Source organism: Cnephaeus nilssonii, assembly GCF_951640355.1.
Source record: "Cnephaeus nilssonii genome assembly, chromosome: 3".
Classification (NCBI taxonomy): domain Eukaryota; kingdom Metazoa; phylum Chordata; class Mammalia; order Chiroptera; family Vespertilionidae; genus Cnephaeus; species Cnephaeus nilssonii.
The window spans coordinates 15,061,953-15,072,954 of record NC_137074.1 but is presented as its reverse complement, the minus strand read 5'-3'; the positions used below and the strand labels follow the sequence as shown (position 1 = coordinate 15,072,954).

The 11,002-nt window shown below is 37.9% G+C and overlaps 1 pseudogene across 1 annotated transcript; it reads right to left on the bottom strand.

The window, feature by feature from the left end:
- Positions 1-5,212: 5,212 nt before the first annotated feature.
- Positions 5,213-7,024, bottom strand: LOC307097269 (glucose-6-phosphate isomerase-like; annotated as a pseudogene). Its single transcript has one exon. The product of its transcript is annotated as a glucose-6-phosphate isomerase-like (transcript).
- Between the last annotated feature and the right edge of the window lie 3,978 nt (positions 7,025-11,002).

Sequence of the window (11,002 nt, the reverse complement as noted above, 5' to 3'; positions counted from 1 at the left end):
TTAAAGTCTGTATCATCTTTATGGTGATAAGTTCAAACCATTTTCATTACCCTCAATTTTTAAGATATTGACAGATTAACTGTGTTTTAACTTTGCCTCTGGTAGTTTTCTTTTTCTCTTATTTCAAGAAAAATCTTACTTTCAAAATATTTGTTTTATGCATGAAAATGCTGTTGTTGAGCTACCCTATATGTGAATTTTTAGTCGTGGTATTTAACTGGACCAATTGGTAAAATATAAAGTTTTTCTACATGAAAAGGATTGGATGTTCAATCATAAATGTATCATTTGCTACCTTGATGATTTGAAGCAAATCTCTCAAACTTCCTGACAATCAATTCTTTGCCTCCACTGTTGGAATAACAATAATAATTAGCCACATTGCTTTATTATTATGCCAAATAAATACAATAGTTGGATTAGACAGATTAGGCTGCTATAACAGAATTTCACAGACCGAATGGCTTATGCAACACACATTTATTTCCTCACCATTCTAGAGGCTGCAAGTCCAAGATGAAGGTGCCATATGGCTTAGTGTCTTCCTGCCTTGCAGACAGCCACCTTCTCTGTGTTCTCACTTGGCCTTTCTTCTCTTTGCATGTGGCGAGAGAGCCCTGTGGTTCTTGTTCTTTTCTTATAAGGACACCAACCCTAATGGATTAAGGCCCCATCCTTATGACTTCATTTAACCTTTATTAGCTTGTTATAGACCTTACCTCCAAATATAGTCATATTTGCAGTTAGGGCTTCAATGTATGAAATGGGGGTGGGTTGGGAAGACAATTCAGTCCATAACAAGAGTGCTTTGTAAATTGCAAATTACAGAATAGATATTGATGACTTATTATATCTGTTTGCTTTTTCTTGTTATGGAAGTGCCATCTTTAGAATATAACTATCATTGCAGCTTCGGTCAAATTAACTTGTCTACCAAAGTGGCAAACTATACGCACAACCTTTGTTTTTAATATATGTTCTCATTAGCTAAGCTGGCTAGATCACTTTAAACAAACAAACAAATGAAAAATAAGAGAGTCTCAAACTTGTTTAAAATGTCTCTTTAAGGCCAGTGGCTCTTTATCATTTTACTGGTAGAGCAATATTTCCCTTGATTATCTTCAGTACCTACAACTAGTTAGTTCCCTTCCCTCCAGCTTAAGTGACACTCTTATGTTCCATGTTTATTTCACAGTTTCCATTCATAACCATTACTCTTTCTTTTGACAACGTTTCTGGTACGAGGGGGCACGTAAAACAGAAAATAATACTTTTTAGTATAGGGAGAAAAGATGTGTGTCATAGGGAACAAAGATCCAAAAGAGATCACTATTAGAGGTGTGCTGTGGGGCTAAGTCCCTGCATCCTGCATCACTGAAGTGGAAAGAACTGCCATCAGGGCCTGGATGGTTTCCAATATAATCCTGCCCCGCACACATGAACTTGTCATTTTGCTGCACAGTATATTTCCCTTATAAGTGGACTCAGAATTCTAATGATGCAAAACCATATTTAAGTATAAATACTTTATTTTCTCCCTTCCCATCTTTACATAATGAAGCAAGACAAATCATTTTTAAGCAAGCCAAATCATTTTTTTTTCTGAATAAATATCTACTGGATTGAGTGGCCCTGTTTTAAATATCTGGGGGATAATGTGACCTTGAGAAAATGCATTTCTTGTCATTGAGAAGCCAATCTGCAGAGGATGCAGCAATTGCCATGACACGACTAGCCTGCCACATGATAGAAACTTGATGACGATAAATGACTTTGGGAAAAATTAATTTGGGAGGTAATGAATCATCATAAGTTTTACATCAGAAGGTAAAGACCATATCCTTGTAACTCCTTGTAAAGTTCTGAGTACAGGTTAAAACACACCTGAACTTTTTTTTTATATATTGAATGGATAAGCAGAATCAATGAATGAATAATCAGGGCATGCAAGGTAGAGTTTGTACTATTTTAAGTAATATTATTAATGTGTTTTCTAGTCCATATTTTAATTAAGAAGTAGTATGTACTATTGTAGGAGTAAACCACATTGATTTTTATTTCTTATATGATTCTATTTTATTATGATTTATCAAGGCACGTAAAGCATGACAGACAGTAGTAGGAAGAGACCTATATTTTGTAAATCTGAAAGCCTTCTGTGAAATGAAACCTGTGAATGTGAGGAGCAGTGGTTCTCTTCCATTATGTACCATGTTGACACATGACTTATTTGAATTTTCCTCTTTTTCAGTTGTTTGTGCCATGTTCTGCTTTATATTTAAGTTCATAACATTGGGGGGAGTACACCTGCTCTGCATCTGTCTGTAAACACAGCTCCTCACTCAGACCAGTGTTCTGTTACAGCATGTGGATTATACATTTTAAATGTTTTGGTTGTTTCATTACCCAATCAGCTGGTTGATGGGGTAGGGGGTGAGCAATATGTTTCTTAAATTGAGAGAGTATTTTTAAAATTGATTTCAAGTTATGATGTTTTTTTGAAATAAGCATTAAAAACTCTCCAAAAATAACAAATATTGTGGCAAATGTATACTTGTTAATTAGATGTGGCTTTTAGTCACATATTTGAAAAAATAAACTAGTTTTTTGTACCAAGTATTGTACATACACAGTCTTTGCCTTCATAGGGAAGTATCATACCTCTATATTAAAACATATTTGTGACAATCATTTGTAGGGAAATAAAATATTTTAAGATAAAAAAATAACATATATGCAAAACCATTTTGACCGTGAAAATACAGCATGTATTGATATATTTTTATTTAAAACTTTGAAATAATTTTATTTTTTTTCTTTATTGATTAAGGTATTACATATATGTCTTTATCCCCCTATTTTCCCCCCACCCTCCACTCATGCCCTCACCCCCCTGGTATCTGTGCCCATTGGTTATGCTTATATGCATGCATACAAGTCCTTTGGTTGATCTCTCCCTCTTACCCGCACCCTCCCCTACCTTCCCTCTGAGGTTTGATTGATGCTTCTCTGTCTCTGGATCTGTTTTTGTTCATCAGTTTATGTTGTTCATTATATTCCACAAATGAGTGAGATCATGTGATATTTATCTTTCTCTGACTGGCTGAAATAATTTTAATAAATCACAGGGATTATCTTTGTGCTGAACTTCAATGCTTAGAATGTAAACTTGACAACCCATTGAAATATTACATCATTATTTAGATATTAAAACTATTTTAAAATTATTTAACATACATGTGTAAAATAATGGCATGTAATAAACATTTTCCAATCTGGCACTTTAACCATAAATACCTTTTAAAATGATTCAGCCACTGCAGGCTCTAATCCAGATACCACATTACCACATTCTTTTCTTACAACTTCCATATAAGTTTATGATGTAAAAAAAAAAAACCCAAGAAATTATGTTACTTTTGACTAAAATTTGGCAGTATATTAAGAATTTATTCTCCATTAACAAATTAAACCTAAAAGGAGTTCTTTGCTCAAAACCAACTATAATATTTGGCTAGTGGATGTCCAAGGATAACTTTTATACAATAATCCTCTGATTTCATCTCTGTGGACCCAGTACTGTATTAGGTTTTTTAATTTTTATTAATTTTTTAATCACTTTGTTGTTTAATAAGACTGTTTAGTCCTATTAATTTATTAGACTGTTTAAAGTAATAATTTATTAGACTTTATTATGTCTAGCATATTTATTTATTTATTTATTTACTAATTTAGTCCTCTCTGCTTTTAGTTTTGTTTTGTTTTTTTCATCCTATCTGGCCTCATTTGAATACTTGAATATTTAACTAGAATTATATTTTATTTCCTGGTATTTTTGCATTCATCTATTTGTATCATTTCAGTTATTGCTCTGGATATTATACATTTAGAACTATTCAGTCTACTTACAGTTAATACTGTTCAACTTAATGTAAAAATATAGAAAATATACAATGTGTAGGGCTACTTACCATGTGTGCTGTTCTTTATGTCATTATATCTGTTAAACCTCCACCCACAACAAACCCCACTTTAAACAGTCACATATATTTTAAAGAGACATATAGGAAAAACATAGTATTTTAAATTTATTCAAACATTTCACATTTTCTGTCTTATCCAGTCTTCCTGAAAATTCAAGTATTAATTTTGTTAATTAGCTTTTTGCTTGTGGTACTTCTTTTAATATATTTTATTAAGTGGTTTTCCTTTTATATTTGATATGTCTTTATTTAAGCTGCATTCTTCTTTTTTATATTTTTTTTATTGACTTCAGAGAGGAAGGGAAAGGAGAGAGAGAGACAGAAACATCATTGATGAGGGAGAATCATCTATCAGCTGCCTCCTGCAAGCCCCCCATCTCCCCACACCCTTACTGGGTATTGAGCCCACAACCCAGGCATGTGCTCCAATAGGGAATTGAACTGTGACCTCCGGGTTCATAGGTCGAAGCTCAACCACTGAGCCAAACCGGCAGGCTAAGCTATATTCTTGAAAGGTATATTCACTGAACATAGACTTCTGTTTTGTTTTTATTTGTTTTTATTTATTTCTTGCATTTTTAGTAGTTTATAGGTATCATTGCCCTGTCTTCTGGTATCTACCATTTCTGATAAAAATTAAGTAGTTATTCAAATTTCTCTTTCCCATATACAGTTGGGCTATTTTTCTCTGCCCCCTCAAAATACTGTCTTTATTTTGGAGTTCCAGAAATTACATGTTCTTCATGTGATTTTCTTAATGCTTCTCTGATTTTCTTCACTATAAAAATTTACATTTTTCAATAATCTGAGGTACATGCTGGCTAATATCTCTTACAAAACTTTCCCTGAAGGTTTTATTTCTCCTCCTCTTCTAGGGTTGTAATTACAACTATGTTAAGTATTTTCATAAAAAAATAAATAAAATATATTTAAAAAATAAGTTTATGTAGTTTATATTATCCACTCTATAGTATTTAGTTATAGCAGCACAAAACAAGTAAAAACAATTCCAAGTGCTATTTTTTAAACTTATCCAAAATGTGACAAAAGTCTTATGGGCAATAGATGGCATGTTTTTAAACTTAAAATCAGCTCTTGTCTTATGAAAACTGCATCTTTTGATTTTTGTAATTATATAATTACAGTTCTTTTTCTGTAATTTATTCCTACGGGATCATATCCAAGGAGTGAATTAAATCAAACTCTGTGGTTTAGTGTTTTTCTCTTAATTAATATAGGAATGCACACCCTTCAGCTAAGTGTAAAACTGAAGAGCATGGACATGGGGAGGCGGGGAGTGACATTTCCAGACCAGCATCCTCCAAGAGCTGTGGTCTAAGTCGGTGACCAGAGGGTGCTCTGGGCAGGACCATGCAGTGCAGACTCTGGTGAGGAGGGACAAAAAGAACAGTCACAACAGGACTGCAACCCAGCATGAGTTTATTGGCTTCTAGTGTCACACTCCGCTTGATGAAGTTGAACAGCCCATTGATGGGAGACTCATGAGAGATCACTGGGTTGCTTCCATCAAGGTCAGACTCAATTTTATTAGCCAGCTTCTTTCTCAGCTCCACTTCCCATGGGTCAAAGCTTTTGATGTCCCAGATGATGCCCCGAATGAAGATCTTGTGTTCATACGTGGCAATCAAGGCTCCAGAAATGAATGGTTTGAGCTTGGTGAACACAATAGAGCTGGTTGGATGAATTCCTTCAAAGACCTGGTGCTACAAATGCTTCTATAAGTATTCTGAACTCTTTCCTGAAGCCTGGAGCTCCTTCTGAGCCTCCTATGTCAATGCCCTCCTCATCAGGGCCTCAATCTGGGCCAAGAAGTTGCCCAGGAGAATCTTGTGATGCAGACCCTTCCTTACTGGTTGTTGGGTCTAGACTAGGATGAGGAAGTCACAGGATATCATCTTGGTGCCTTGGTGGATGGTTTGGTAGAAGGCATGCTGGCCATTGGTCCCTGGCTCCCCACACACCATGGGGCCTGTCAGATAATCCACATCATGCAGAATTTGGTTATGCACTTACCATTGGACTCCATGTCACTCTGCTGGAAGTAGATAGCAAAGCAGTGCAGGCACTGGTTATAGGGCAGTATGGCATGCATCTCACACCAAAGGCCATTGAAGTACCAGATACCCAGCAAAGCTAGCAGGATGGGGGTGTTCTTCTCTAGGGGTGTCATGCAGAAGTGCTAGTTCATGCAGTGAGCCCCCAAGAGCAGCTGCTTGAAGTTGTCAAATTCTACCTGGAGGCCAATGGAGCATCCAATGGCTGACCACATCTAGCAGCATCCTCCTACCCAATTCCAGAATTTCAACATGTTGTGAGGGTCAATTCCAAACTCCTTCACTTTAGTTATGTTGGTAGACAGGGCAACAAAGTGCTTTGCAATAGCAGAAGGATCCTTGGCCAAAGGAGAAGCCACTCCTTCCCCGTCTCTGCCTTCCTGATGGTCTCCTGGTGGTAAAGGTCTTGGAAGTGATGAGGAACAGGGAGGACTCAAGAGTTCATGTGGCCAGGGTTTGGGAAATGTGAGGCCCATCAATGATTGAGATAAACCAGACCCAGGGACCTTTTGAAGAGTACAGCTTAAGGGTTTCAGTTACCATGAGGGGCCCCAGGTCAGAGCCATCGATGCCGATGATATTGACGTCTGTGATGGGCTTGCCTGAGTATCCCTCCCAGTCACCACCTCCGATGTATTTGCAGCAGAACTTCATCTTCTCCATGACCCTGTTGACCTCTGGCATCTCATCCTTGCCATCCACCAGAATGGGTGTGTATGACCCATTCCACAAGGCCACATGAAGCACTGCCCGATTCTCGGTGATATAAAAATTGGTAGAAGGCATGCTGGCCATTGGTCCCTTTTCACCATTGAACATGAGCTCCCAGGTGGCCTTCACATCCCTGTATTTGGCCAGGTTCACCAGCTTCTGCAAAAACCTTCCATCATAAGGTCCTTGGAGTAACCCACCAATATAGGCCAATGTTGGTACTGAGTATTGAGCTGAAGCTTTCCTTGTCCCCATTCAAAAAGGCACTGCAATTTGAGGTCAGAGCCATGCTCAAGGTTGCCTTCCTACAGCTTCTGGAACTGCTGATTCTTGGTGAGTGCATCATGGCAAGAGCAGCCAGTGGTGTTTCTTCTATCTTCATAACATTGAAGTTGCTCGGGAAGTAAGAGTTCAAAAATTCAGTGTAAACTTTGCTAAATATTATATTCCAATTATGAAAGTTTACAGCTAGCTATATTTTTCTTGAGTGTTATAAAAATCTAAAGATAATAGTCATTTTATAGAGCTTAATTTCTACTGGGGGGGTGGGAACCACTAATTCTATCAAATATATCATTGATGTATTCTAAGCAATTTTAATTTACTTATCTCATATATTTAAGTACTACAGGTAGCATTCCTAAGAATTTAGTATATTTAGAGGGTTTTTTATGTTGCAAATAGTTTCTTTTAGCAAAATGTGTATGTGTCTGAATTATGTTTTTATTGTCCCATAGATTTCTCAACTTGAGAAATATATCCTTTTAAAAATATATATTTTAGAGACCTGTAAATTTTGGCAAGAATAAAACTGGAAGTATGATTTTATACTATACTAGAGGCCCGGTGCACAAAAATTGTACATGGGGGGGGTGTCCCTCAGCCCGGCCTGCACCCTCTCCAATCTGGGACCCCTCGAAGGATGTCCTACTGTTGGTTTACAGGGATTAGGCCTAAACTGGCAGTTGGACATCCCTCTCGCAATCCAAGACTGCTGGCTCCTAACCACTCACCTGCCTGCTTGCCTGCCTGATTGCCCCTAACCACTCTGCCTGCCAGCCTGCTGACCCCCAACTGCCCCCCACCGCTGGCCTGCTTACTCCCAAATGCCCCCCATGCCAGAGTGCTCTCCCCCAACTGCCTCCCCTGTCGGCCTGCTCACCCCCAACTGCCCCTCCCTGCTGGCCTGCTTGCCCCCATCTTCCCTCCCCACTGGCCTGCTCTCCCCCAACTGCCTCCCTGCTGGCCAGCTCACTCCAAACTGCCCCCCCCACTGTCCTGATCACCTCCAACTGACCCCCACTGACAGGGTGAGGGGCTGATGGCTGTTTGCAAGCTGGCCAAGCCCCCCCAGTGGGGACCCTCACTCCATGGGAGTGTGGCCAGCCTGGGTGAGGAGCTAAGGGCTATTTTCAGGCTGGCCATGCCCCCCAGCGATCCAGACTCCCAGCCCTTCCTTTTTTTCTTTTCTTTCTTTTTTTTTCAGTGCCTCCTTGAGCAGAGGCCAGAGCTGGCTGGAAGGAGGTATCTGGGATTTATTTATCTTCTATAATTGAAACTTTGTAGCCTTGAGCGGAGGCCAGGGCTGGCCAAGGCGGGCAGGAAGCTTGGCTTCCTCCATTGCCGGGTGCAACCCAAGCCTCCTGCTTGCTCCAGCTCCATGGACACCACCATCTTGGTTGGGTTAATTTGCATACTTGCTCCTGATTGGCTGTGGGTGTAGTGGAGTGATGGTTAATTTGCATGTTTCTCTTTTATTAGTGTAAATGTAGCACACAAAAGAATGGTCTAGTATTCAAAATATGTCATTTCACTTGGTTTGATAGTATATTAATAAAAATTTATAGTAGGATTTTATTTTCTGCATTATGTAGTTATATAGACATATATATTTACAGATATACAAAGTGAAAAACAGGCAATTCTTTCTTATTTTTACATATGACTAAAAAGGAGAACAATATATTTGCATGGTTTTTTAAATCAACTGTGGGGATAGCTTACACAGATCTGAATTAATTACAGCCCCTAAGGTAATATCATGCTAGGTAACAACAGCAGTCCAATTCAGGTGGCTCATAGTCTTTGACAACTGTAATAAAGCATGCAAAAATAAGCTCTACAGAGAATTAGTTATGCCTAGGAAAATAGTTTTTGTTCTGTCTTCAATAAAAGAATTGTACCTCAGAGACTAACTCATTGTGATTAAAATGTAATGTTTTATGTTAAGCATGTGCATGGACATTTTAAAGGAGGAATTTAATTGATTGTGTGGGATTTGAGTAAAAGTAAATGCGCTTGTAAAGAAAAATGAAAAGTATAAGAAAGAAGGCATAAAATACTTTATAACGTTTTTAATTAAATGATTATAAATCCAGCAATTATTTGGAAACTTGTTTGTTACAGTCAGATCACTTTCAGACTAATCTTTAGGTGTTAAAAACCATGTTTTCAAAAGTGTAATAGTCTTAAAGTCTGTGATCAAAAGAATGCAAAAGTCATCAAAAGACGGAATCTATGCAGTATAGAATGCTTGATGATCTCGTTTAGATAATGTAAGTAAAATTCTATTAAGTAAGAGGCAAGATCAGATGGAGATAATGAAAGCTGGAATGTGCACTTTAACGAGGTAATTGCTATAGGCCATGCCTTTCCCTCAAATAGACATGCACTGATCATTTTACATCCACAAGAGTTATCTTAGAATGCTAAGCTTTCTAGAAGTACAAAATTACGAAGATTAGACAAATAATTTATATAACTTCTTATATCACCAGATGTTTTGTATATTTTATAGGTAGCTTTGCCTGAAATATAAAAAATATATTCATATCCCATATTTAATCACTAATCTCAATACTAAAAATATAAAAACTATGATTTTTATAGTAAAATTTGATGATAAAAATGTTTCCATTGTTTAGAGACTTTCAATATGCTTAAGAAATATGGAGCATTTTATTTATTTATTTTTTTTTGCATGTACATGATAGTTTATTATTTCAAAAATCCACTGACCTGATTTTTAGGAATTTTTATTTTTATTTTGCCAAGACATAGAATCAGTGTTATCAGACACACAGATAATTGGGTTAGGTGAGTGAAATAATCACACCACATAGAAAATAATTACAAATTGGTAAAATTCTAATAGAAATACTTTCACAGTTTATCTCAAGGTGCTTTAAAATGTTTGTATATATAGACCCGCTCTTTCTACTTCTAGTATCTAGATAAAGGAAGTAAGCCTACACAGGCAAAATGTTCACTGCAGTATTACCAGTAATCATGGAAAAATAATGTAATCTAGATATAAAACATATCTGGTTGTTTAGGTAATTATATAAAACTAGAAGCCCAGTGCACAAAATTTGTGCACTCCGGGGGGTGGGGGTTGGTCCCTCAGCCTGGCCTCTGCCCCCTCGCAGTCCGGCAGCACTCGCTCCTGATTGGCTATGGGTGTAGCGGAGTGATGGTTAATTTGCATGTTTCTTCCAAATCTTGGCTATTGTAAATAACACTGCAATGAATATAGGGGTGCAAATATTCTTTTGAATTAATATTTCCAGTCCACAGGGAGTGGGCCTAAGCCAGCAGTCGGACATAACTTAGTGCTGCCGCAGAGGTGGGAGAGGCTCCTGCCACCACTCTGCTCTTGCCAGCCTTGAGCCCAGCTTCTGGATGAGCAGCGCTCCCCCTGTGGAAGCACACTGACCACCAGGGGGCAGTCCTGCGTTGAACATCTGCCCCGTGGTGGTCAGTGTGGTCGTTCTACCATATGGTCAATTTGCATATTAGCCTTTTATTATATACGATTGATTAAAATGAACCTCAGGAAGTAATTGAAATTATATTTTCAATAACACAATTACTAGCAAAATTACTTATTTTTTTGCTAAGTTAAAAAGCTAAATATACATTTGTAAACAATACAATACTAATTCTAATTATGAAAATGACTTAGATTTAGAGTAGAAATTGGCATTTTTATTAATTTATTAGAGGCCCGATGCATGAAATGTGTGCCAGAGTAGGCCTTCCTTCCCCTGGCTGCTAGAACCAGCTTCCCTCTGGTACCTGGGACCTGGGCTTCCCTCCAGCACCCGGGACCCAGGCTTCCCTCCAGCTTCCAGCAGCCACCCAGGACCCGAACTTCCCTTGTAGCCCTGGCTTCATCCTTAAGGTTATCCTGAAGGACATCTGGTCTAATTAGCATATTACACTTTTATTATT